The following is a 22,106-nucleotide window of genomic DNA, read 5'->3' on the forward strand; positions in this document are numbered from 1 at the left end:
CCGCTCCGCTGGGCCCCGCCGGCTCCAGGACCGCTCCGCTGGGCCCCGCCGTCTCAAGCACCGCTCCGCTGGGCCCCTTCATCTCAAGCACCGCTCCGCTGGGCCCCGCCGTCTCAAGCACCGCTCCGCTGGGCCCTTCCTGTCAAGCACCGCTCCGCTGGGCCCCTTCATCTCAAGCACTGTTTATGGTTCACTGTGCCCCCCATGCCTCCTCCTTGACCAGTGGAGACTGTTATCCACTTGAGAGACTGTGGCTTTGCACTCCCCAGGATGGCAGAGTGGGCAACCCACCCACTGTAGAGACTTGAGAGACTGTGGCTTTGCACTCCCCAGGATGGCAGAGTGGGCAACCCACCCACTGTAGAGACTTGAGAGACTGTGGCTTTGCACTCCCCAGGATGGCAGAGTGGGCAACCCACCCACTGTAGAGACTTGAGAGACTGTGGCTTTGCACTCCCCAGGATGGTACAGTGGGCAACCCACCCACTGTAGAGACTTGAGAGAAAGTGGCTTTGCACTCCCCAGGATGGCACAGTGGGCATGGTGGCCCCTTCGTGGATCTTGCATCGTGGACTCATGTGGCTGTGGTGCCCCCCCCTTCCCTTCCCCCTGAAGTGCCTGTAGTATTTTCATCAGATGCCCCTGCAGTGTTCTCTCCAAAGGACTCAGGTCTCCTGTGTGGGCTGTGCCCTTGTGTCGCTACACTGTAGCCCACGGACTGTTCCATTTGACTTGGATGTAGCGGACTAATTGCCTCGGTTCGCCATGGCAGTGTGTATAGTATTATTTTGTTATGGATATTTTGCATAGTTGCCAATACGTCCAGAGTCTATTTTTTATATAAAAATGTGGTTCTAAATTTAATTATGTCTTTGCATTTTTCAGGGGGGTTTGGGTGGTGTCACTGTGCATTGTTGCTCTGCATTGGTGTGTACATAGTTTGGGGGGGTGGGGGTCGCATATGTGTGTGCCCGTAACCTTTCCTCCTCCCCCCTCCCGTGTGTCGAAGGTGCAGTACTCACCGTTGTCGTCTGCGCCGGAGTTCGTACTCGTGGTAGATGAGCAGGTAGACGAGTGCAGGTAGGATGTTTAATTCGGGTTCCATGCTGTCCTCCGTACTCGTGGAGTGTGTTTTGGTGAGCGTTTTCCCGTCCGTAGTCTGTTTCCGCCGTGTTTTTATCGGCGGGGCTCCCGCACCGGAAAAGGTGGCGGATTGGTGAGTTGTGATACTGTGGGCGGTACATTGTCTGCCGCCTGCCTGTTGGCGGTGACCGCCGCGCTGTTTGTCTGTACCGCGGTGGCGGTCGGAGTGTTAATGTGGCGGGCTGTGTTGGCGGTTCCCGCCAGGGTCAGAATTCCATTTTTTGGACCGCCGGCCTGTTGGCGGGTTGGCCGCCGCTTTATCACCGACCGCCAGGGTTAGAATCACCCCCTTAATATTTTAATATATCAATGTGGCAGTTGTTACCTTAAATATAAGATATTACAATTGGTACATGCTAACAGTCTTGATTGAGGCAGGAAATTCGCAGATTTTTTTTTAACCCAAAGATAGCTTTATTTCACCTGTCTCCTGTCTGAAATTGCCTCCAATGAAATGTTTGTCAATTAGGGTTGTCACCTTTCCAAGATTAAAATAACAGCCATTTGTTGTTGATGTAAGAGTCTGCAAAGGCCTGGACGGATACAAAACTGAATATTAATTTGTTACATTCTGTCTTTGTTTACTTTAATTATTAGTCATGGATCATTAACACAGCTGTAGAACACGTTTAAAAGTGATTTCTATTTATATTGCTGTTTGAAGTATGTATAGATAAAGGTTATCAAGCATTCGCAAAACCAATAGGTCTCGCCTTTGGGACCTTATCAGTGTTTAACCAAGCAGCACATTATCCTGGGTGTCCAGCTTCCAGGGATCGAAGAGCTATACAATTGCTACACACAAGCCTAAACAAATGGCAACTGTCTTTGAGAAAGAATTGTGGCACAACATTTAGAGCTGCTGATTTTTCAACTGGGAAGTCGGGTTCGAGTCTCATGGGTTCCAAAAGCATATCAGGGATTAAAGTTTGTTTACAGGTGCATAAACTGCTACAATGTGGTTGTGAAATGGTGTCGGCTGAACAGCTACATTCTGGTTGTGAAATGGTGTGGCTGAACAGCTACATTCTGGTTGTGAAATGGCGTCAGCTGAGCGCATCTCATGGACATGAGACAAGTGCCCCAAAACAAATCATTGGGGATACGGAGCAGAACATGAGCAGGAAACTAACAAACAAGCTGGACCAAAAGAAAAAAGTAGTGGGCCCACATAAGCGTTTATGGGCAATCATGCAATCATATATGTAACAGGGTCAGTCTCCAGGGCAGGAACAAAACAGCCAAAAGGCGGGACAAAAGTAAAGCATTTACCAAAGAAACCAAAGGAATTATGAAAGGCAGGTCACAGAACGAATGAGTGTCATGGGCATGGTGCAAGCCCACAGATGTAGATTACAGCTTGTCGATAAACAGCGCATGCGCACTGCCTAGACTCAACCTAAAAATTCAGGTTTTAGGAGATTTTGCTTATTTTTATACCGGCTGGAACATCAAAATACCAGTAGTGCCTGTAGAAAACCGGTCAGGTGGCAAACCTATTGTCCATGGAGAGAATGCATTCCCCAGATTTATGTTTCAAAATTTCCCACTTTCCACTTGTAAAATGTTGGCATGTATGCTTGTCCTACAGGATTATCACATTGACTCACAAATATTTATGCTGTTTCTCAAACACACCACATCCCTCTACAAAGTCAATGAGGATTTATCTTGAGCCAAGAAGTGTTTCCACATTGACCTACTGTGCCACCCTACAGCCAATGCATTCCTATGGAGTTACAGTTGAATAAGTAATCATCTTTATCTCATGAAGATCAACTTGGCTCACCCATATTTATGTTGATATTAATAAACGGGGCACCCCTCTATACTACCTATAGGTAAAAAGCCTGATGCGAGCAGTTAAATTACATTGATTACTACGCAGTTAGAGACAAATAAGTAACCCTATTTGTTCCATAGGAAAATCATATTGGCTCACAAATATTCAAATATTTATGTTCTTTTCAAACCCCATCACACACTGTGTAAGGTACACACGTATCCAGCCTGAGCCAAGCACAGTTTCTACTAAAACGTGAGGCAACTCTGATATCCTCCAGCCAATGCATGCTTATGGAGGTATAGACAAATGAGTAATCACTCTTTCTCCCAAGAAGATCAAATCACCTCACAAATATTCATGTTGCTGTTAATAAATGGAGCATCCATCCCTCCACACTACCCACATGTAAATTGTCTGAGGCAAGCAAACTTTGTCACAACTGGTGGCATCAACCCAGTGACATTAACTTCAATGTGTTCCTATGCAGTTATGTCAGAATAATAGGTATTCTTTTCCTAAAGATAAGTCACATTGATTTACACATATGGTCAGTGCTTTTCAAACATAGCACATCCTCCTACAAGGTCCATAAGGATTGAGCCTCAGCAAAAAACGTTTTCCACCAAAACATTGACCAATCCTGCTACCATAAGGCTAATACATTCCTGTGGCGTTATAAACAAGTAACTATCCATACATTCTTTTATGGAGGTCAGTGCAAGTCACAAATTCTCCTGTTGTTATTCCTAAAGGCAGTACCCTGGCACACTACTGATATGTAACTGGCATAGGCCAAGTATGATTATTATCTAACAGGTGGTAACAAGCAGTGGTGTTCATTTCAATGCACTTCTATGTATTTATGTCTGAAAAAGTAGCTATACTTTTCCTAAACTAAAGTCATATTGCTTCAGAAATACTCAGGTGTGTTTTTTCCAACAAACATGGTACCAAAATTCCAAGCTCAAGCCAATGCATACTCATGGCATGACAGATGAAGGTCATCCTGGGTCACAAATATTCCTATTGTCTTTTCCAAATTGCGTACCCTTCAACATTATCATCAGGCTGAGTAAGGTATGTTGTAATAGGTGGCTTCTAGCCATTTGTTTTTCATTGCAATTCTATTGTATATATTTACGTTGGAAAGAAAGACAAATAAGCTCTTTAGTCTTTTCTGATACACCTAATTTTCGTACAACTTCCATGTGTTGGTGCATGACAGTGAGAATGTTGGCGTACATTGTGTTCTGTGGACCCATAATGTCTGTTGTGTTTTTTAATGTTTGTGGTTACGTATGGTGTTTGTGTGGGTGCATGAACGTAGGAGCATTGGTTTACGATGGTGGGTGTGTCGGTGAATAAAACCAGATGTATTGGTGTACACTGTTCAAATGAATATTTGTGGATATTCTGACTTATGATCATGGATGTGTTGACCTATTATGGTGGATGTGTGGACATACAACAGAGGATGTGTTTGTGTATGATGTTGCTTGTGCATGCATATTATGTTGGATATGTTGACAAGGTGGCTGTGTTGGGATATGATATTGCTTGTATAAATATATGATTGTGGGCGTGCTAGTTGTTTGATGGTGGGGTTGTGGTGTATGAAGGTGGGGTTGGGGTGTATGATGGTTGTGTGGGTGTATGGTTAGGGTGTGTTGGCATGTGATGGTGCTTCTGTGGACATATCATGGTGGGTGTCTGGACTTATAATGTTGTTTGTCTGGATATTGGTTCAGAAAGCTACCTTTTTGTGATTTGGTGTAAATCCGTTCAGTAGTTATTGAAATATTAAAGAAAAACTAAATTTGTATATGCTGAGATCTTATTGTCTGGTAAAACTTCAACGAGGAAGTGTTGGTGGCCATCTTGGGACTTCAACCGAGTCCCAGAACAAAAGGTAAAAAATAAGAAAAGGGGCCAGGGTAGGGACACCCTGACCCCTTAGCTCTGGTGCTGGGGTCTTAGAGGGGCCCCCTCAGTGCAAAAAAGCCTTTTAAAAACATTTTTTGCTGCAGAATTGCAACAGGACTGTGAATCTGCGGCAAAAAAAAACACAAGCTCGGCTCAGCAAAAACGCATTGGCTAACCATGATGGTGTTTATTACTTAGTGGCAGTCACCACTAGGTAGTTATAGAAAGGACCTAGTTTCTATAGAAAAAGCATTTTTTGTTGTGCTAGTAACTTTGGCGGGTTTGATGAATCTTCATGACATTTCCCCCAAAAAACGGTGGTCACTTCAACTGCAGTGCAGAAAGTTTTGGCAGTGATTCGTCAAGTAAGTGTTGACAGCCATGTTAGGACTCGGCTTCAGCCGAGTCCCAGAAAAAAGTATGAAAAAAAAAAATGGGGGAGGGTAAGGATACCCTGACCCCTTAGGCCTGGTGCTGGGATTCCAAAGGGACACCCCCAGAGCTAAAAATACATTTTTTAAAATGTTTCACCGAGATTTGCGGCGGATCCGGCAAAACTGCTAAAAAATATGTATGTGGGGGTCATCGGCCCCCCGCAGTCCCAGGGACCACCACCTTCCTGGGGCATTAAAGAATTGTAATGGGGGGGCACCCGGCCCAACGCAGCCCTGGGGCTTAAACCAAATTTAATGTGGGTGGTCTGTGTGCCCCGCAGCCGTGGGGACCATGCAGGGGCTTTAAAGTAATATGGTGTGGGGCTGTGTGCCCCCCCTGCAGCCCCAGGGAACACCACCTCTTTGGGGCTTAAATACCATTCAATGTGAGGGGTTCATGGCCCCCGCAACCCCAGGGACCCCATCACTTCCCAGGAGCTTTCAATTTATACAGTGTGGGGGGGTTGCCCCCTGCAGCCCTGGGGACTGACACCCCTCGGTCTATAATAAAAAAGTGAAGGGGGTCCATTTTGGGCCCCAAGACCACCACCTCCCCGGGGCAAAGGTCATTGGAAGGGGCTGCACGGCCCCTCTCGAGCAGCCACAGATGGCCCCAGGGACCGCTACACCCTAGGTATGTCCTGCTATGTCCGTGGTGCCCAGCCCCGAAACATAGCTGTTTGCTTTTAATTGGTGGGAGCTGACAGCTCCCACCATGCAAAAGCAAACAAAGTCCACGTTCTGCAAGGGATAGCTGTCTAATCTGCTCTCCCTTGCAGGAAGCAGAGTTTTCATCTGTCTTCCCAGCACGCTAATATGTGTGCTGGGAGGACAGAATAAAACATTGCTCCCGCAAACAGTGAGCTGCTATTAAAAGCACACACACATGTACTCACAGACCAACTGAAATCCTCATGCACCCACTCACAGACCCACACAGACACTGACACACCCACTAAGACACTAATGCACCCACTCTCAAACCCAAACAACCACTCTCACCTCCAGATAACCCTCTTGCACCTATTCACACACCCAGAGAGACAGGCCGCGGCCAACTCCTGCTGCGCACGGCCAAAGGGCCATGCACAGCATGGGGTTAGGGGGCTTGGCTGCAGAACCTGTGGCTAACCGCCACAGCGCACGGCCAAAGGCCAAGCACAGCGGTGGATGTATTAATGTGAAATAATTAACATTATTTTACATTAGAAAAAACATAGAAATTTACTGAAAAAAACAAAGGTTAAAGGGACTTTATAGTTAGGGAATAGAATTACAAAAACAATAGAAAGTCACTTAAAAAAACAGAGGTTACAAGGAGGTTATAGTTAGGCTCACATTTTAATCGTACCAAACCATAGAAATTTACCTCTTATAGTTAAGAGTTAACTCAAGTAACTATAACTGGCGCCCCAAGGTAAATATAACTCATGCCCTCACCATTACTGCTAATTACCCCACAAATTACGGCACTCATGTCATCTTTGATAACATCACTAATAAAATAAATGTAATATTTGCAGTAAAATATTTGAGGGAGATACTGTGCATGGTAGGGGCCTTAAGGCGCAAGTTATAGTTACTTGAGATAACCTCAACTATAACAGGTGAATTTCTATGGTTTGGTATGTTTAAAATGTGAGCCTAACTATAACATCCCTGTAACCTTTGGTTTTAAGTGGAAAAAAAAGACATATATATTCACTGAACTAAACAAAGGTTAAATTGGAGTTTTTAGTTTGGTGTTGAAATGAGATTAACATTAATGTGTAAAAGAAAAACAATGTGAAATTCACACTTTTTTTTAGTTTATTGACCTAACTATAACTTGCGCACCGCCATGCACTGCCAATGCCTTCACATATTACATCACTCCTATATATAATAATATAAGAAAAATGTTATTGAGGAAAACATAAGAATAAAATAAATATATAAACTATTTAAAAAAATATAAAAAGACACAAATAAATTAGCTTTTATTTACAGCAACACCTGAAAATCTGAATTTCTTACTATGTGTCCATACTTGAACACATGGAACTTTATGCAATACAATTTTATACGCTTTATTATTTTCCTTATAAATGTATACCCTCTCTATGTAGCTATGTACCTAAATATTACTTTACTTCTACTATACAAAAAAAGTTCAACTCCATCTAGTGCGCTACTCTATGTCTCATCCTATACCTCTCTCAATATATCCTCTACCTCCACTGTCTGACTCATCCCAAATTTCATTCTATTACTATCATCTCCTTAAGTTCCTTTCTTAACTCTTCCCTCCTGTATCCCTCGTTGACTCACCCCAAAATGTCATTCTACTACAATGATCACCCATATAATCGTTTCTAGATCGTCCTTCCTCTATCCACCCTTGTTTTACCCCAAACCTCATTTTACAATGATCTCCCTAATATCCCTTTCTGGACTCTTCCCTCTAGCCCTCCTTTGACTCACCTCAAACCTCATCTAACTAATACGAACTCCCACATAACACTATGTAAACTTGTCAGGTGTGGAATTTAATAAAGTAACTACTTGTCAATGGGACAGGTTGCTTCATAAATCTACTTGCCCTGTAACAAAATCCACTTGTCCCTTTGGTGCCATCTAGTACTGCAACAAATTATGGCGGCAATCTCATTATTAAAGGCTCTGATAAAAGCCTCTCTGATTATGCCAGGGCTCATACTATAGTAGGGTTGAAGTGCTAGCAAATCCCTTATTTTACCATCTTTCCACAGATGTACATACTGAAGCTGTGGGTAGCAGTAAGATATAGTTCCAAGTTTGGAATGCACTTTTGAGTCTGTGCAAACTTGCATATTTTAGGGGTTTTTACCAGCTCTTCTCTAATTGCTTTCCATACTGAGAAAGCTTGGGAATGTATTCCTGAAAGTTGGGGGAAAAAAGTAATTGGAAGGAAAATAAACTTGTGAATGCTCAATAGTTTTTCACATGAGCAAATCTAGACATACATATTTGCTTGAGCTAAATTGTAGTTCACAAATATTTTCTAGAGGTTTCTTGGCCTACTTCTGGCAATTCTTGGTAATTCATGGGTCGTAAGTTTGCATTAATGGAAGGGCATATACCAAAGGCGCACTTTTGTGGCTTCCTTTACAAATTGGGCCTCTAATTATTTAACCAAGACCTTTCGTTTTTATTACAATTCTGTCTCTCTGTCTATTGGTTGGCTTCACCATGAGTGACAACATTGTGCTCTTTCACAAAGAGCATTTCCACACACAAAGTAGTTTTGTTTAATGCTAGGAACTACTGTGCCTTTTGAGACCAAAAAATATTTTTGATTTTGCCAAGGTTTGTTATAATAGTGTGGGCCCGGCAGCTCCCACAACAATAACATTTTACAAAAACCATGTATAAACATGACACACATTCACAAAAACAAAAGGCTGATGATCAATGTCGAACCCACTGACTTTGACAATGCTTCTATATTTCCATGTTTCCCATAATCTCATTAAAACTGGATACACTGATTTTTCTACTATGCATATATTTTTTAGAAATACTAGCATGCATCAACAGAGTTTACTAAATGATGCTTCCAAGAAATGGTACCTAAAATTTCACAGATGTTTAGCAAAACGTTTTTGTTCCTCATTGCATTTTTTAAATTAACGTTTTGATTTTGAAATCACAGAATCCTCAATATTGCTTTCAAGTTTCTGCAAATGTTTGCTTCTAATCAGAGAGCATTCTGGGAGCATTATACATAGTTTCATATGGTTCAACTTTGCAAACATGTGTACACATTTTTATACTGGAACTACTATCTGTAGTGCTGTCCGAGTTTCATTTCCTCAGCGCGTGCTCACCCGAATAATAAAGGCTTTCCATTAATGAACCATAAATATAAGTTAGAACAGCATTAACATATGGACCCAAATGTTATAATGCCCTTCCCTGATCCATAATGTAGTATGGTAAACTGGCAGTCAAAGGGTTTGTGCTCCAGGAATTTGGGCCTACTTGTCCCAAGGACAAAAAATAAACATGAAAACTCATTGCCCTTGACACCAAAACAATATGTCCTGGGTGTTGGGCTATAGGAATTCAACACTCTTGTCCACCCGTCAAATTAACTACTTATATTTCTTAATATTAATCCACCACTATTCCTTTGGGCTTCAGACTAGTGTGTTACTCACCGAAATGCTCTTTAATGCCTTGTCAGGAGTACAAGTAAGCACAGAGGCAATGCCGAAGGATTGTTGCCCCCTGGCTAAGCCAGCCACTGAAAAATAAAACGATATATCATTATTGTTTTATTTTTCAGCTCATGGCCCAGCCAGCAGCATGTGAAGGGAGGGGCAGGGCTGGGCCAAGGGAGAGGGAGAGGGGAGGGGAAGTGGTGTCTGTGCACTTGTAAGTGTGCATGTGTGTTTCGCCAGCAGTCTCAGGCCGGCCAAACACACATGCACACTTAGGTTTCTCAAACCCAACTGTGCTACACTGCTGGGTTAAAGAAACTGCATAGGCTCCAGTGCACTGTCTGAGCGACAGAACAGGCCACTCAGACCAATCCTGACATTGCTCTCATGCTAGGTTTACAAGCGGCTCCGACCAATCCTGGCGCTGCTCTAATGCTAGGTTTAGCATGAGAGCAGTGCCAGAATTGCCAGGGAGCCTTTGCTGGTGTCCCAGTGAATGCTGGGACACCAGAAGAAGAGCAGAGGAGCAAGGTGGCAGCCACAGGAACAGTTATGTTTTTAAAAAATATATTTGTTATTCCCCCAAGTCCCTCCACCTGCCCCTCCCCTTGAGATTTACAGTCGCCGCCGCTGAGTAAGCGCTATATAAATACAATCACAATAAATATATATATATATATATATATATATATATATATATATATATATAGAGAGAGAGAGAGAGAGAGAGAGGGAGAGAGAGAGAGATAGACCAGGGCTTGGTCTTTGTTCTCTAGCCAACATACGTTCCTCAAGTGTAAAGGGTAGCACTCTACTGCTGTTTATACATCAGTAATACTTTAGTGAGAAAATGTCATAAACATTGTGGAGTGCTTGTACTTAAACTTGTCTACAAAACAAATCACCCTTTTTTGGCTACATATACATATATTAATAATATGTATATATTTTATATGCTCATACAATCAACATCCTACACCAACACATCCAACATCCAAGACAAGTCCCAGTATAGCTCCAGATTCCCACCATAATATGTTCACAGAACCTCCATTGCATGCCACTATACACCCATAGAACCATCACGTACTAAAACCCCACTATCACACACCAGTACACCGCAATCATACAGCCACACAACCAGTATTCTGTTTAAAAAGTAGCACATGTATTTTTAAGTTTTACATGTCATGGTAGTGGAAAACTGCTAAACTTGCTTTTCGCTACTGTAAGGTCTACCTCTCCCATACGGTAAAATTGGGTTACCTTATTACATAAAACGCTTCCACTCAAATGAATTGTAGTTTAAAATCCCCCTTAATGGTAAAGTCAGATTGTTTATTACAATTTTGAAAATGCCGCATTTAGAAAGTTGGCATTTTCTTGCCGTAAACTTTCTGAGGCATTCTAGGAGTTTCCAGCAGCCTTGGCCTGGCCTGTTCATTGCCCCCCAAATACGTATTGGGCCCAGACAGTGAACAATAGGACCTGGGTGTAGCTGCGACGGGGCCATCCTGCCAGGATAGGAGGGGTGAAAATGTTTCTTGCCCCAATTACATTTCAAAGAACTGCCTCCAGCACACTCACAAAGGAACTTGATACCAGCCTTTTGTCACTTTAGATCTCTTCGAGCCTGGGCAGCGAGAATGAAGGAACATTCCAGAACCAGATGTGGGGGTGGACTAGAAGTTTCTCCCACTTCAAAAGTGGGCACCAGGTGTAAATATTGGACCTTCCAAGCCGCTGACTCCTGGACCTGTGAACATTATTGAAGAAGGACTGCCTTGTTTCCCAGCGGACTGCCCTGCTACTGGAGGCCTGCCTTGCTTCCCAGAGGACTGCCCTACTGTGTGAAGCCTGCATTGTTCTTCACTGGACTGCCTTTCTGCTTGAGGTATGCCTGCTGCTTGAGAAGGAACGCTGTATGTGCTCCCTTAATCAAAGGCTAATTTGAGTGACTCCAAGGGTCAGCTTGTCTACCTTTTTGAGCTACAAGGACACAAAAAGCTCCAAAGGCCTCCCTGCAGTTGCCCAGCTGCACTGTTGCAGCTGGCCTTCCCTTGACATGCAGCTAGACCTGCATAAGCTTTTGCCAGAGTGAGTTCCTGATCATCAAGAGGGCGCCTTGTCAGGTCCTGGACCCTTGCCTGCATCAGTTAGGCTCCTCCTGTGAAATCCTGAAGTTTTAAACTCTGCACAACGGTGTTTGAGAAGGTAACTTTTTCATCTGGACTAACCTGCTCCCTATACCCTGGTTCTCACTCCATCACAGGTTGTTCTGAACTTGTGACTATGCCCTTGTCTAGCACAACCAATTACCCACAGTTAGCGATTTCTCCTTCTTGGCACTATTTTTACTTAAGCCTTTAAAATTGCATATCTCTGGATTTACTGATTAGATTTTTGTGGTTTTGGTCTAATTTTATGTTTTACATTTTACTCTATTCGTCTAAATTGGTGTGGGATGTCTCCTGTGCTGTGTTCACACTTTATTACTGTTTATGCGCTGAATGAATATTTAACACAGCACCTCTGAATTAAGCCTGACTGCTTTTGTTCCAAGCTATTAGAGGGTTAAGCACAGATTAATTTAGTGACTTTTGTGGTTCACCCTGACAAGGGTAGTGGTTGATGCCTGAGAAGAGTTTTTATCCCCCCAATTAAAAACCCGATTTCTTACACCACCAATATACATTCACATGAACAGCGTACATCAATGCACCTGCCTTTTATTTGCCGAAACACCCACCCTCATAAACCAACACTCCCACCTTTTTACATCCACCCAAACAACATCACACATCATCACAAACATTATACACCAACCAAACAAACATTGTGGGTCCACAGAACACATCATGCAACAACACACTCACCATAAATACCTTCATACACCAACATATGGAAGTTGTAAGAAAATGGGGTTTCTTAGTAAAACAATATAAACATTTGTGAACCGATTTGACTTTCTTTCGGACACGCATGCGTACAATTACATTGAAATAAACATCACAAATTAGGTGCCACCTCTTATGACATATCTTACACAGCCCAATGGTAGTGTTGAGGGGTACTCCATTTAGAAAACACAATTGAAATATTTATGATCCAGGGTGACCTTTATGAAGGAAATGGTCTGTAATGCCATGAGAGTGCATTGGGTTGAGCTTGGCATTTTGGTACTATGTTTGAGAGGAAAAAACACCTGAGGAGTTTTGAAGAAATGTGGCTTTAAAGTGGGAAATGTAACATTACTACTCAGACATAAAGGCATGGTGTTGCATTGAAATGAGTGCTAATGTTTGTTGCCATGTGTGCCGAAAATCACAAAGTACACACAGACAAGTACCTAACTCAAAAGAACCCTTTCCTGCTCACGAGGTACATCCTTCAGGGTAAGGTTAACCCCAAAGTGGTAGCAATTGTTTAATGGATATTGCGGGCTGCGGGGATCAGGGCTGCTGGGAGAATTGAGGGTGATTTATTTTGTGCTGCTACTGCCTCCAAAAATAATGGAGACCTTCAAGACCATGACTATACCCAGCATTATGGGGGAAAGGAGGAGGAATGGCCCTATTCTGGGCAAGGCCTATCTGATGACTTTGAGAAGACGCTTTCCCAAGCAACTGCAGAGGCACTTAAGCCTATCAATAACAAGATTCTCAGGCTGGAAGCAAGATTGCCAGAACCTTTAGCGGGACAGGAAGAAACCGTCAGTGGAAGAAGCAGCAGAAACCTGGGTGATGTGATGGTAACTGGGATGGTCAGCAGCCTATGAAGGCAGAGATAAACCGTGATTCAGGGTATCTGAAAGGATTCAACAAACATCGGGCATCCTTAAGTAAGAGTGTGCGCACTTTGAAGCATGTACCTTCTTCCAAAGAGGCTGTATTATTGTGGAAATTTGATGCCTGTGTCACTCCAGATATTGACCCTATCACAGGGTCCCCCACAAAAGGATAGGGTGGCACAGTTAATGACGGCCCTAAGTCTGATGATGAGACGAGTGGTATTCAACCATGGTAGCCAGACTGTCCTCCTAGAGGGCCATAAGTTGATCAGAATTAGCTAGTCATGTTCAAACCCGAAAAAAATCTCCTCCTTGGTTGAAAGAATTGGTTACAGACACTAAGGTGGCAGATTACATTGTGAAAAAGATAAGATAGTCCTTAGCCAGAGGTTAGGACAAGATTAAGAGACACATGTCCCAAACCAGCTTTGGAGGGCAAAGCAACCTTGACTTCTGAAATCTATACCAAGACGTGCACTTTCTTTTTGAAGTACATTAAGAATCTCGGTGAGTGTACTGACCAGTTGTGAAGGGCCCCACAGGATAATCTCCTGGATATGCTAGCTACAGCATCTCACTAAGATACCAGAACTGGCAGAGAAACTTATTCTTTGGGCCCACTGATACTACCAGAATAGTGACTACTTGGGCTCAACAGGCAGTGTGTATGTAGGTAACACCAAATGTGCATCGCCGGCTAAACAAAACAGGTCTCTACTATAAAAAACAATTTGAAGCTCAGCCATTTGTCAACACTGCAAGGAGAGTCTTTTGCTCAGAGGAACTTGTTTGGGGATCCTTTAGTTAAGGAACGGTGAACGTTTGTAGCAATGTTCTCAACCTTAGACCTGGCTCAAAACTCCATCAAGCACATTTTTGCAGGGAAGGTTGTCCCAGGGCCAGAAGAGGCAGGGGCTTCTCTGATTGTTCCTTTCAGCAATGCCCCCTTACAGGAGGTTAAAGATGACTCACCTCAGGAGGTGCGTGAGATATTCTGAGCTAATACAGTTATCTCTGGAAGACAAAACTGAGATCCAGTAGAGAATGAATTGCATGGAGGTATGGAACCGGAGGACTGTCTTCAGAGACTTCCTGGATATGATATTAGAGTCAGCATCCAGATGATGGGGCTGAGGAGCCAGATGCAGGGGTGTCTCTGCTAGAGCAGGTGTTTTAACAAGAAATTATTAATGAGTGTTTACGTATTTTGAATAATGAATTGTGTAGAGAATGAATAACGGAGAAAAATAATGCATGCGTTTTTGAAAATGTGACCTCGAAGAATGGCCACCAGTAGTCACAAAATGTACTAATTAATGATGAATACTTATGAAATATTGAAAATGTATTAGATTAATGTAGTAATAGGCCACATTAAAGGTTATGAAGTATGTTCTAGCTTTATTAATTTTAGGCTTTAACTTAGCTTTTCGTGAGAACAGACTATCAGGAGATGATGTTCCCGCTAGAGTAACAATTTGTGTGCAATGTATGTGAAATGTACTTTCCCAGGACGAGAACAATGAAGACACTGACTGGAGCTGAAGATGCAACAATGTTGTTACCTGATGAGCCGGATGATGAGGTCATCATAAAGTGGACCAATCAATTTCATGAGAAGAGCGAAATATTAGAATTCATAGGATTGGTATAGAAATATTATTAGGTAGAAGTATGAATGTATGATTAACTGACCAATAGGGAATTAGGGGATAGTTTAGGTGACTGTGATATAACAACGCAAAAGAGGGAAAAGACTTCAGACCTTACTCCGATTTTAGATGCGATTTTGGGTCTTTTAGAAGAGACTCGAGATTCTGTCATTGGGCTCATACTCTCTGACTGAGAGGCTGATGCTTTGCTGATCGATTTGATGACCTGAGGACGAAGACTGAGTCTGCTTGCTGACCCATACAGTGGCTAGGTAGATATGACGATGTGACCGTTATGCATTTTATGCCTTTTCTTTCTAGGTACCAACTGCGCTGTTATGAGAGATCCATAGCTAGATGTTTTTTCTAAATTTGCGTTCTAAATTGTTTGCATGAAACTGAACATGTTGATGCTAATCTGAGGTTAGATGAGAGTATTCACAAAATGACTGACGAATTACAGGGACTAATGTATGACGAGTTATCTTGCTTAATTCTATGTACGTTATTACTTTGTTGCAGCTGACTCTGCTATTGATATGTACCGTAACCTTAGAATGTGTTGTGATTCAAGCTTTGATTAGATTGCATTTCTTCTGTCGCTTTGGACAATCAGTTATGTTCTTATGTGTGTTTCATTTGATTTTGAGATTAATCTACATGACTTTAGCATTGTTATTATAAGGGAAATAAACATACTAAACTTTACTAAAGGTTTGGTTATTCATGACTGAAAGGTCATGGTGCGTGACATTTACTGACTCCATTGATTATTGATTTATAAATGACTAATGATTATTGAGTTAAATGATTTCTACACTAGCGCTATGGCAGAAACATCTTAATACGAGTCAAAAGGTTCATCAACCTATTCGCTTCTCCTTGTAAGTTCACTTATTTAGGTCTGACGCGCTAACAGTTATGCTGGGGAAGTTAGACGAAGGAAGAACTCTTGCGCCTTATAAACATCTTGGAGCTCTGAAGGGCTTGATTGATATCAAATCCCACACAAAAACAAGATGTCTTGCTGCATACTCCTGAAGGTGGACGGCATGTTGTCAGTAAGATACATCAACTTGCTGGGGGCAGGAAGTCCAAGAACGTGACAGAACTAGCTAATGACTTCTGTTATTTTTAATGGAGAAGCAGATCTCTTTGACAGTGAAGTACTTCTCAGGAAAGCAGAACAACGTTGTGAGTTAGAATTCCAGGTTCAGCAAGAACTCCAGCTATTGGAAACCAAACCACTTGTTATTTAATGTGCTGATGTTCAGATGGGGGACCTTGAAAGACGGACCTCTTCCTATGTAGTTTGAACAGTCAGCTGCCAGAATATTTCAGCAGAATACCAGACCCAGGACCAACTGTGGTGGAGGCATTCCTGCAGGACTGATCGGCTACACAGAATTATGCTTTTCCCATGTTTTTTTTTTCAATAGCTCTAATGAGTTTTCCTTGTCCTTAGCATACAGACGACATTGCTACATATTGTTGAGACAATACATGGAATTTTGTCCTGTTAGTACATAATCATCAGCTTACATAAACCTACTTTGCAATATCGAAGAGAAAACAAGTTAGTGTTGTGCGTGAAAGTCTATCCATTTCCCTTAATCAGGTGCACATGAAGTAACATATGTAATACAAACAACTGAAAACATAAAAGGATTACCGCATGTGCAACCCCCTCCACCCACTGAAGAACCCTAAACCCTTTTAAACAAACCCAGCCCATCCCCCATCTGCCTCTGTGTGAATTAATCAACTACATCAGGTGTTATATTATGTGATTAGTAAGTGTGAAGTTCACAGTACCTACAGCGAACATCCTGGTCATCACCATGCTACCCCGTCCTCCCTCAGGGACAGGTCCCATGGTCCGGATCTCTCACCACATCTGTGGACTGGCCCAATGCCTCTTGTAGTGTAGAGCAGTGGTTCCCAACCTTTTAACTTCTGTGGACTCCCACTTTAACGTTACTGGAACCCGCGGACCTCCACAGAATCATTATTGGATTTCGCCAACCCCCAACACTGAGTCATTACTGGAAGCCAGGGACCCCGACCTAAATATTGTTGATGATTGGAAATGCAAAACACTACACAAAATCAATGGAAACAAACATTCATTAAAAACATTCACAAATAACATATTTTACTTTAATTTGCAAACAGATATACCTGCACTGCTCCCATGAATCAGTCTGAGGATACTAATTTATTTTAATTTTTAGCATCCAGTTTCAAATTCTTTGATATTTACATTTTGTTTCAATTGTACAGTTTGACACTTCATTTGTATACACTTTATTAATCTTTTGATATTATTTCATTTTCTAAGAGATCATGGCCCCCTAAGCTCTCAGATAAGACCCAGACGAATAAATCTGCTACAGAGGTGTTTCTTTGCTGGCATGGGGAGCAAGCCCTGCAGTATTGAATGGATTTTCATCGGAATGTCCCATCCCGATGTTCTATTTGAGCTATTAAGAATCGTGTGCCAACAGGACAGGGATTGGCATGTCCAGACCATGTGGAGAAAGTCTGACGGCTGGGCATTACAGCATGGATAGCTCACCGGTCAAGTCATGTAATTTGTGTGTAATGTTTGGGAGTAATTTACGCTTGATAGACGAAGTTGTACTGGAAAAGTTGGAAACATGCATTAGATCTAACCCTGCTCACCTCCTCAGGCACCTTTTCCCGGTTCTTGGGTGACAGGGGTCTCACCGGGAACACCTCCCACAGGGAGCACCTCGTGCAGGAAGTCCTCCCGGAGGACTTGGTACAGGTGAAAAATCAAACGTCGACTTTGGGCTATCTCCAGCATAATGGTCAGTGTAACGGATTTGACTGACTCCTCTGGAAAGGAGGGCCACATTTTACAGGCAGTACAAGAAATTTTCATGTATTGAAGATAGTTCCCTCCCCCAAGTAGAAAGCCTTCTTTGCCTCCTCTCAGGTAATAAAAATTTGTCCGGGGTAGAGGTCCCCATGACCTCACATCCCTTGTTGCTCCATTTATCACTGACATGGAGTCAGTTATGTGGAGAAAAGGCTCCACTACTCATAAGAGCATGTTGACAGCATACAGAGTACGGCGGAGGACACAACAAACCACCCCCTCCCACAGTTTCGCCACTAGTTGGATAACATTAGGGGTCTTTGGGTGATTCCGGGAACCAGCCATTAGAAGAACCAGTAAGGGTCTCTTGCCATATGTACCTCTGAGCAGTCTCTTTTCCCAGTTCTCTCTTGAATCTAGCCAATGGACCGAGTGTTGCAGTTGTAGTAAAGCTCCAAATATGGAACCTGTAATCCCCTACGACTCCACCGATGCTGGAGGGTAACACGTTTAACCCTTCTGCTTCCTGACCCCCATAGCAAGTCAGTTGTTAACATGTCTAGTGTCCGAAAATATTGACATGGGATCTGGTATAGCATATGCTGCAGGATGTACAGGCATCTGAGCAACATAATCATTTTCACAAGAGCAATTCAGCCCATAAAGGACAGCGGCAGTTCCTGCCAGAACCGAAGAGACTCACAATCCTTCTACTGCTATACCTATATTGTGCTCATGGTATACAGGGGCAATGTGGATCAAGTTATCCCCTGATACCTGACTCCCGTCGGTACCCAGGGCACACCCGCTGGGGGCAACGCATCATCCAAGACTCCCACCAGCTACCCCAGGGGAAACAGTTTGGATTTAGTAGGGTTAACGCAAAGGCCCGAGACCTCACCAAAGACCCACATGAGATTAAGTAGAATAGGTACCGAGTCAGTAGGCTGACGTAGATATATTAGTGCATCATGAGCGTATAGGGAGACCACATGGTAGGTCTACCCCAAACCTATGCCCCACGGCCCCATTACCCATCATAGTGTCTCTGCCAAGGGCTCTGGTGACAGCAAAGAGCAGTGGTGACAGGGGCCAACCCTGACGCGGGCCCTTACTCAAACGAAAGAGCTCAGATACCAATCCCCCAGATCTTACTCGCGCACATGGATCAGAGTGAAGGTCCAGCAGATGAATTCAGGGCCCAAGCCTACTTTCCGCAATACTCTCCACAAGTATGTCCAATTATGGGAGTCAAAGACCTGTTCAATGTCAGAAGTGCCAATGCGTATTCATCCCCAATTTCTGGAATCGGCTGTAGCCTACCACGCAATATCGCTTCTTAACATAGATGTAAAAATCCTCAGTAGCATGTTGGCGGCTGGCCTGCTTCCCCACATGTCCACCTTGATACATCCCAACTGGTCCAGGTGTATCAATGTGGACATATGGGGAGTAAGCAAGCCGCCAGCATGCGGCTGAGGATTTTTACATCTATGTTAAGAAGCAATATTGGGCAGTAGGCCACGGCCAATTCCGGGTCTGTGCCCGACTTCCATATCATGACCACCATTGCTTCCCACATGGAAGCTGGTAAAGAGCCGAATTGTAAGGCTTCACCATTTAACAGCTGATCATCCAGGTCCCCAGCATACCTGTGAAAGAATTCTGCCAGGAATCCATTTCTGCCTGGGGTCTTTGCAGGCTTGAGAAGCTTAATCGCAGCCAGAACCTCTTCTTTGGAGAGTTGATTATCTAGTGACTCCCTGGAGTCTGGGTCGAGGCTTGGAAGCGATACCTCCGCTAGGAACCCCTCCAGAGCTTCTAAAGATGGGCACAGTCATTCAGTATACACCTCTCTGAGGTGCTCATAGCTCACCTCATTGTCCGCCCTCTGAGTATAAACCCTGGCATTCGTGGCTGAGGCATAGAAAAGATAGTTGTCTGAGGATGGTCCCGTTGGACCAACCATGCCAGCAACAAGGTCCTATCTCCCTCCCTATGCAATCGCTGTCAGAACGCCTTATAATCATGCTTTTCTAACCTACGCCATTCCTCTAACAGTGCAGTTCTTGTCTCAGACCAAGCAGCCAGTTTACCAGAGTCAGTGGGGCGGGCCATCTCCAGTGTTCCCAGATCTTTCTCCCGGGAATTAATGTTGCACTCCAGTTGATGGCGCACTCCATAGAACATGGTGATACACCCCCCACCCTCCGGACCACCTTCAGAGCCTCCCACTCTAATGACCTGGAACTCACTGTTCCCCAATTTACGTAAAAGAAGTGTGTCAGTGTATCCTGGACTGTTGTCGCAAATGGAGGGTCAGTTTCATTCTCTAATATTTGAGTACCAACTTTAGTGTTAGGGTTGGTGACATATATTTCATGGGACGTTAGACAAAACAAGCAGTTTCAGAGATTGTTTCAGGCTTCGTCCAGCCAGCCTGGTTACAGGATAGTGTCAAGAGGTACAAATAAGCCTGGAGGGAATGGTCGCGTTCAAGTAAGGAGGACCACCTGGATCCATTGGGGCAGGAGCTATCCATGTACTGAATTTAATGTCAGGAAGGGCAGCAATAGGATTGGCCTCTACAACAGTAAATGCCTTCAGGTCAGATATTTTTGCAGGTCTTTGTCAGATGAATGAAAACCCTAGTGTGTGAACTCCCTGTAACAGGGTTGCTGCAGGAAACCCAGAGCGAGTCAGTTGCACAAATAGCAAATCTTTGAGTTGCCCCAGGGGCACTACGAAGAGTACGTGCGACGGAAGCAAGGAGGAGTTCTTCCAGGGGGACAGAAGACAGAAAAGAGGAAGAGGAGAAGGACGGCGGAGAGAGCAGAGAAGAACCAGACACGAGAGACAAGGTTGGAAGAAGAGGAGCCGACAAAGAAGACGTAGAACCCGTAATGCTGGAAGGTGATAGTACCAACCAGGACGACACCGTGTTGAGAAGTGGAAGGCAGTGAGACGCCGTGCGAAAGACCCAGGAGCAGAGGAGACCATACCAGAGCAAGAAGATGGAGAGGAAGAGCCGCGAGCAGACGTGAAACCAAGAGGAGGAGGTGGCTACACAAGGTACGGTCATATCTCAGGAGGAGCACTTGCGTAGTGGACGAAGGGAGGGTGGTGAGCAAGGGATAGAGAAGAGGAGGGAGGAAGATTGCCGGCACATTAAAAATCACGGTGGTGGGGACTAGACCTACACGGGTGACACAATGACAATGCATGCTAGACACATTCAATAACCCATTCACCCGAGGGGGTAGGCCACTTTTTTCCCTCACGATCATCCCCTATTTCACCTTCCCCCGAAATTCCTGAAACAAACTCCTACCTGATTCCGAATATTTCCCCTTTTCATTCGAGGTGTGCTGATGGCAGGAGAGCAGACCCAGCAAGGAGACGCCAAGACCTGTGGGGAAAGAAAACACAGCAGAAAGAAAGAAATGACTAGAGAGGAACACCAAGAGAACAAAAGTCAACCTCATACAGACAGTGAAGTGACAAGAAAAAAAATATAATGAAATTAAGCACCCCCCCAAACCAGTCCGTTAACCCTTCTTATACAAGCTAACCCACCACACACCCTTACATGTGTAAAAGGATTCATGGAATTTGGCTTTCCAAGCCTCCAGAACCCAGATATTCCAGCCTCTGGGATGTAAATAAGGTTTTGAACTTGCTGTTATCATGGCTGGACAAAACGTTTTTATCTAGAAAAAAACCTGTCCACAAACTTGGTTATGCTGTTATGTTTGATATTGTGCTGAAGCCATATTAGGGCAGTAGACATTTCTGGCCGTATGTTCAAGCCATATGAAGCCACATTCACAATTGCCAAGAGAACAAAGACGAACATCAGATCCATTTTATATTAGAATTTTTTGGACAAACGAAAACTGTGTGTAGTTTGATGCATAAAGTCCTATATGATCATGAGAGCGGAACTAAGGGCCAGATGTACGTAGCATTTTGCATGGTGCAAACTGCGAAAATCGCAGTTTGCGCCATGCAAAATGTGCATCGCGATGCTCATTCACATTTTGCGAGTCGGTACCGACTCGCAAAATGTGAATGTGACTCGCAAATAGGAAGGGGTGTCCCCTTCCTATTTGCGACTCGCACCGCGATGCTAAATTGCTTTGTGACCGTGAAGCGGTTGCAAAGCAATTCGCAGTTACCACCAGTGTCACAATGGTGGTAACCCATTTGCAGGGGAAGGGGTCCCCATTCCCATGGGGACCCCTTCCCCTTTGTGAATGTTGGCAAAAATGTTTTTTCAGAGCAGGCAGTGGTCCAATGGACCACTGCCTGCTCTGAAAAAACGAAACCCAATGGTTTCGTTATTTTTT

This window comes from Pleurodeles waltl, chromosome 3_1 (assembly GCF_031143425.1).
Source record: "Pleurodeles waltl isolate 20211129_DDA chromosome 3_1, aPleWal1.hap1.20221129, whole genome shotgun sequence".
In the NCBI taxonomy this organism is placed as follows: Eukaryota; Metazoa; Chordata; class Amphibia; order Caudata; family Salamandridae; genus Pleurodeles; species Pleurodeles waltl.